Genomic DNA, 6,658 nt, shown 5'->3' on the forward strand with positions numbered 1-6,658 from the left:
TATGACCCAAGCAGAGAGCCTGAGGAGGGGCGGGCGGGGCTTGAGGGGGCGGGGCCTCTCTGCATGACTGACCCGGAGGGCGGTATTTGGCGTTCAGTTTCTGTAATACCGGTAGTGAGTTGCGCGGTAGAAGACTGGTTAGGAACTGCCGGAGGGTATCCAGCCTGTCCCTGATCACGGAGGGAAAGCCCTAGGCAAGAATCATAGAATTGTCGAGTTGGAAGGTACCCCGAGGGTCATCTAGTCCAACCCCCCCTGCAATGCAGGAATATTTTGCCCAATGTGGGACTCGAACCCACGACCCTGAGATCGAGAGTCTCATTCTCTGCCGACTGAGCTTCGGAGGGGCACGTTTTAAATTGAAACGTACGAGAAAAGTTGTTGCATCGTGCACGCCTTCAAGGCTCCTTCGCCAAGGCCCATAGCTTACTCTGTAAACGTTAACTAGAAAAGGAAAACCGACCTCGCCCCGCCCCTCTTTTCTTTTTGACAGCGGGATGAATGCTGGATGCATCCCGTTAGAGGGCGTTTCAGCATCAGAGAAGATGCGCAGCAGAAGACAAAGGACTTTCTTCATACATCCCCGCGTTTCCTAAACGAGATTTGCTAGGGACTCCCACCCCACCCTCTCCCTGGAAGCCCTAACCCTTCAAAGCCCCGACGGCGGGTTCACACGTGCTTAGTTTACCCCACCGCGACTGCTGCGTGTCAGATGTTGACTTGTCTTGGTAAGGACCGGCCAGCGCAGACACAACTTCGGATGGAGTCTGTTCACACACGTCTAACCGCTACTTGCATCGTTTATGCTCAGGAATCCGCTGCAGAGGAACCCATTACACGTGAACGTGTGAACCAGCCCCAACGCTGTGTTGCGAAATGAAGACATCAAGTGCCCCCCCTCCTCCTGCCTTGAGCGTATGACTTCCCATGTCCCAGGGCTAAACCGGTGACAAGCCTAGCTAGATAACACGGTTGCCTCTCTCCTTTAGAACCAAAGAGCAAGTTACATTATTCTCTTTTTTATAAAAGAAAAAAGAAACGAACGGAAGAAGTGGGCGCTTTTATTCTGAGCAAAAAGCAGCAGTACACCAGGTTCCTGTGGGAAATCTCCCCTTTCCCATGCCCGAAACTTTGGGGCAGTCGAAGGACTTGCGCGCTTCTGCATTAACAAATCTGTGGCATTTCTCTCCCCCCCTCCGCCCTCCGGATCCGACCCACAAACATGCCACGAAAGCTCCAGGAGGAGCAATCACGTTTTTATTCAACTCCATTCCCTTTTATCCACCCAGTTTGACCCGGGTTCTAGAGGAAGCTTCTGTTGTTTTTTTGGGGGGAAACAACAAAAAAACTTCTTCTCTAGACAGAGAGATATCTGGTTTCCATCAAAGGGCGAAAGTGTTCAGCAAAGAGCCCTCAACAAAACCTTTCGTGTTTCATTTAAGTAAAGCCTAGGGGCTTTCTTCTTCTTAGTTTTCAGAACTGAATGACAACTGGAACTGAGAACAGCGCCACCCTATGCTGGGTTTGAGTCTCTGCAGAGGTTTGAGCATGACGCCACCACCCAGCTTATTTTCCAGATTGTGGAAACACGCAGCGTTGGTCAATTGGTTGTATGTATCAGCAGCCTTGGGGGACCTGTGACCCTTCAGATGCTGCTGGACTATAATACTGTAGCCTCCATCCCTGACCATTGCATGGAAGCTGGTGCCCAACAACATTGGAAGAGCCACTCAGGTCTAAAAAAAACCCCACCTGTGCAGCCTTGCAACTCCAGAATTATAGGGGAAGGCCCCACACCCCTTCATCTGCATGTATGCAAAGCTAGACCCATCAACTGACACTTTTTTCTTTTGGTTCTTGAGCCAGTCACCAACTTTCCCAAGGTAGTCCTTTTGAAATCAGGCAGGGCTGTGCAAAAGAGAAGCAGGACGGTGCAGTTCGTTGGCATGACAGTTTTAGGGGACATCTAAAACTCATGCGCACCCTTGGACAACTTGGGAGCAAGCTGAGGAGCAGGCTGAACTAGCTAGCCAGGTCTCCCTGATGTGCGGCCCTTGTTTTAAGGGCCAAGGCCTACTTCTAGATACCCTAAGTGGTAATTCAAGAAAATTATGTCTCTGAGCATGTGCAGAGTGCACTTCTCTCTAACCCCTGTGGAAGTAGTGTCCACACATCTTCAGGAGTCAATTGCAATGTTTTTTCTGGACATCACTGAGACCCAGAGGAAACTCTCCTTATCTCTCTCCACCCCTGCCTTGCTCTCCTTGATCTCTGTGCTCTTTGAAGCATCATCATCACCATCATTATCACTATAATTAATAATAATTATTATTTAATAATAATAATAATAATAATTTTATTTATACCCCGCCCTCCCCAGTCAGAACCGGGCTCAGGGCAGCTCACACCAATAAAATTACAATAAAACAAAAAAAGCAATTAATTAAAATACAGATTAAAATACAGTAATAAAATTTTAGTATACTCCAAGGTCCCAGGTAAGGTTACAACACCAATTAAACAAACCAATGAACTCCTATTGCTTTACCAGTCTTGCCCATCTGAAGATAAGAGATATCAAGTGGCACAAGGGGTCAGTGGGTTTGGCTGTTAACCAGAAGGTTGCTGGTTCAAGCCCACCCAGGGATGGCTGTGAGCAAGATTCCTGCTTTGCAGGGGGATTGGACTAGATGACCAATGGGGTCCTTTCCAACTCTACAGTTCTAGGATTCTAAGGTCTCTTGCTCCTCAAAAATATTCAGCCCGTTCTCCCTTGCTGCGCTTTATGCTTGAAGTTGCCTCCAGGAGCACTTCCTTCAAATCCTTTCTCAAGGCTTACTTGTTTATATCCACTTGCTGCTATAGCTAAGCCTGTAACCAAACCTAAGCATGGGCAGCTGAAACAACTTCATATTCTTTCCCCCTTGAGCTTTTCCCTCCTTCCTTTGCCCCGACACCCCATGTCAAAGTTTCATTATAGGCTCCTTGTGAGAAGTTTCCTTATACTGAGTCAAACTATTTGTATTATGTAAACTGGCTAGCAACAGATCTCCAGGATTACAGACTAGGATCTCTCCCTGTCCTGTCTGGAGATGTCCGGGATCTGCCTGCAAAGCAGATCGTCACCCCCCACTGAGCCAGCAGACGCCCCACCATTGAGAGCAAATGTGTCTCACTCACGTTACAAGGCTCAGGCCTGTTGGGCAGCCCTAAACAAGAGCATTCTTAAGTGAGGTTGGCATATACTGCAACATTTTGTTGCAGCTGCCCCCAGTTATAGCACCGAATGACCATTCAACTGCACTTGTTGAAAATGGAAAGGGGGCAGTTCACACAGTCAGATGCGGTTCTCAGGTGTTAAGAAATCAAGCAGCAGGAAAACAAGGGATACTGTAGATCTGTGAATGGGCTCACAACCGATTCCTGGGTTCAAACAGGGATAATTAGAGCAAATATACTAATGATGTGCTGGGATGCTTCTAATCAATTCCCTTTGTAATCAGAGCATTCTCAATTTCCAGCATTTTGAATAGCAGAAGCGCAAGAAAAGAAGCAGAATATATTAAGAAACCCGTCAAAGAGGATGAAATTAGGTAAGACGGAACCTTAAAGCACAACTGTATGTAATTTGGGTTATAAAAATTGACGTTGGGTGAGTCACTAGTTTTGCTGTATTGGAATATAACTGTTGAGTAGCAAATGTAACTTTCAATATGGAAGAAGAATAAAATATTATTATTGAAACGTATTAGAAATATTCTGCCCTCTGCTCCATTTTAAAACCATGCATACCAATTTTACCTTGCTTGTGAATCCCCTTGGCATATTGCCGTTTCTGGGAAACAGTTACTTTACAAAAATGAGAGAGAGAGAGAAGAGAGAAAATCTAGCACAGACAAACTATCTTGAGTAAGAACAGATGTAAAACAGAGTGTACTAATAGTGCTATCCTATGAATGCCTACTCTGAATCAAGTCTTTTTAAGTTCAATGGGACTTACTCCCAGGTAAATTATTAAAGGACCTAATTTTTCAGCCTTTCAGGAAAGGTAGGAGGATGAACTCTGTACACAGGAAGGCCCATTTCGCTTTCTCGTAACCACTTTGCTACTCTGTTAACCACTGGTGTTTTTACACTTCTTTTGAAGTCACTCTAAGCATTTGCCAGAAATAGTTATTGTTTCTTCTAAACTCAAGGCCTTTGAGTATGTGACTGCTAGGGGAAGAGGAGCCTAGTCTGTTCTTTAGCCTCCCCCCCCCCCAGTTATGCCACAGGCAGAAATTCAGCAGGTGTCACTTTCCCTATCTCTACAAGGGGGAACCACACCTGTTGAGTCAACACCTGTCTCACAGCTTTTAAAAGAGCTCCTGCCAGAATTAAAGCTGCAAACCCTACTGCCAACCTCAGGAGACCCTCAGGATGACATATTTATTTAGCACTTATTCTGATTTGCTTGCACAAAATTTACGCAGGAGTCAGGCTATGTCCAGTCCAGCATTGGTTATACAGCGGTACCTTGGTTTACAGGCGCTTCAGGTTACAGACGCTTCAGGTTACAGACTCTGCTAACCCAGAAATAGTACCTCGGGTTATGAACTTTGCTTCAGGATGAGAACAGAAATCGCGCGGCGGCAGCTCAGTGGCAGTGGGAGGCCCCATTAGCTGAAGTGGTACCTCAGGTTAAGAACAATTTCAGGTTAAGAATGGACCTCCGGAACGAATTAGGTTCTTAACCAGAGGTACCACTGCAGGGAGGTTATATGACAATAATAATAATAAATAATCCCATCTGGCTGGGTTCCCTAGCCACTCTGGGCGGCTTCCAACAGAAAAATAAAATAATTGATTAAACATTAAAAGCCTTGCTAAACAGGGCTGCATGCAATGAACTACATCTTGCATTCATCCTGATTTTCTTGTAGGGTTTTTGTTCCTTCCACACAACCTATTTAATTGAACATTTCTCCTGATCTGTTTGCAGGGAGATTAGGTAAAGGTAAAAGGTAAATGAACCCTGGACGGTTAAGTCCAGTCAAAGGCGACTATGGGGTTGCGGCGCTCATCTCGCTTTCAGGCCGAGGGAGCCGGTGTTTGTCCACAGCCAGCTTTCCGGGTCATGTGGCCAGCATGACTGGACCGCTTCTGGTGCAACGGGACACCATGGCGGAAGCCAGAGTGCAGGGAAATGCTGTTTACCTTCCCGACGCAGCAGTACCTATTTTTCTACTTGCACTGGTGTGCTTTTGAACTGCTAGGTTGGCAGAAACTGGGAGAGAGTGATGGGAGCTCACCCCGTCCTGTGGATTCGAACCACCAACCTTTTGATCAGCAAGTCCAAGAGGTTCAGTGGTTTAGAACACAGCAAAGAAACAGGGGGTGGGGGGAGCGCATTGCCCCTGGCAACATTGGGGAGGGGGGTACCATCACGGCTGCCCCTCGGACACGTGCTCCGCTCACACCGCCCCCCATGGATGCCGCGCCATGCCCCCGGACACACGCCCCCGCAGATGGCGTACCACGCCCTCGAGACACACAACACGCCCCCGGGATGTGCGCCAGCCACGCCCCTGCCTGCTGTCCGCCCCTGGTGTCAGAGCATGCAGCTTCACCACAGCGCCACCCGCGTCCCTGTAGGGAGATTAGATGACATTGGCTATTCAACGAGTATTGACATTCTGTCTTGTTTGTGGGAAGGTTAGGTGACATTGCAACAACACCAATGTTACCCCACATTTTCCAGTGCATTTCCTTGTCACAGAGAATCCTACGTTTTGGGGGAAGCAGGTCTGTTGTGCAAGAATCAGAGAATCATACAGCTGGAAGGGACCCTGAGGATGATCTAGTCCAGGCCTGTCCAAAGTCTGTTTCGGGGGCCTAATCCAGCCTGCCGGTCGGTTTAATTTATTTCCTGGGGTAAAATCTTTTTTTAAAAAAACTCAACAACTTCAATCCTAAAAAAAAAGGTCAACAACTTTGGTCGGCCCCCACGGCCCTTCACTTCATCAAATCGGGCCTCTTTGAAAAAAAGTGGATACCACTAATCTAGTTCAACCCCCTGCAATGCAGGGACATGAAGCTGTCTCATACAAGGATCAAACCTGCAACCTTGGCATTACCAGCACCATGCTAACCAACTGAACTATCCAGGTAGACCTCGATACTAGTGATCCCAATCAGCTGTAATCGTGCAACCTGAGTTTGCCACTGTGTCTTTGATTCCCACTTAAAAATACAGGCTATTTCGAAGCGCCTTACATATCACTGTCACTTTTCTAACCACAAACAAGTTTGTGTGTGTTTGTTTGAAGTTGATTTATTGTGCTAGGGGCAACAAAGTGCTTTATAATCCAATTTAATTTCCGATATGCGTCAGAATCACAACCTGGAGTTGATCTTTTAAGTTCTTCTGCTCTTTTAGCTTTAATTGGTTGTGGAAGCAGCAATCATATGGGTTCCCTTCATCTTTACTTTCGTAGATGGTTTGCAGTGAAAACCCACTTATTTCCCCACCCCCTCCAGTTTCCTTGCTTCTCCAGGTTCTTCTATTGTAGGTTTTTAAAGAAAGGATCGCCACATATTTTTGTTGTTGTTGTTTCTGCCTGTGCTGTTGTGCTTTTAACAGCTTGGTGACAGGCAGAAATGCAACCAGCGCAGCCTT

Source organism: Zootoca vivipara, chromosome 8, assembly GCF_965207765.1.
Source record: "Zootoca vivipara chromosome 8, rZooViv2.hap1.1, whole genome shotgun sequence".
NCBI lineage: Eukaryota > Metazoa > Chordata > Lepidosauria > Squamata > Lacertidae > Zootoca > Zootoca vivipara.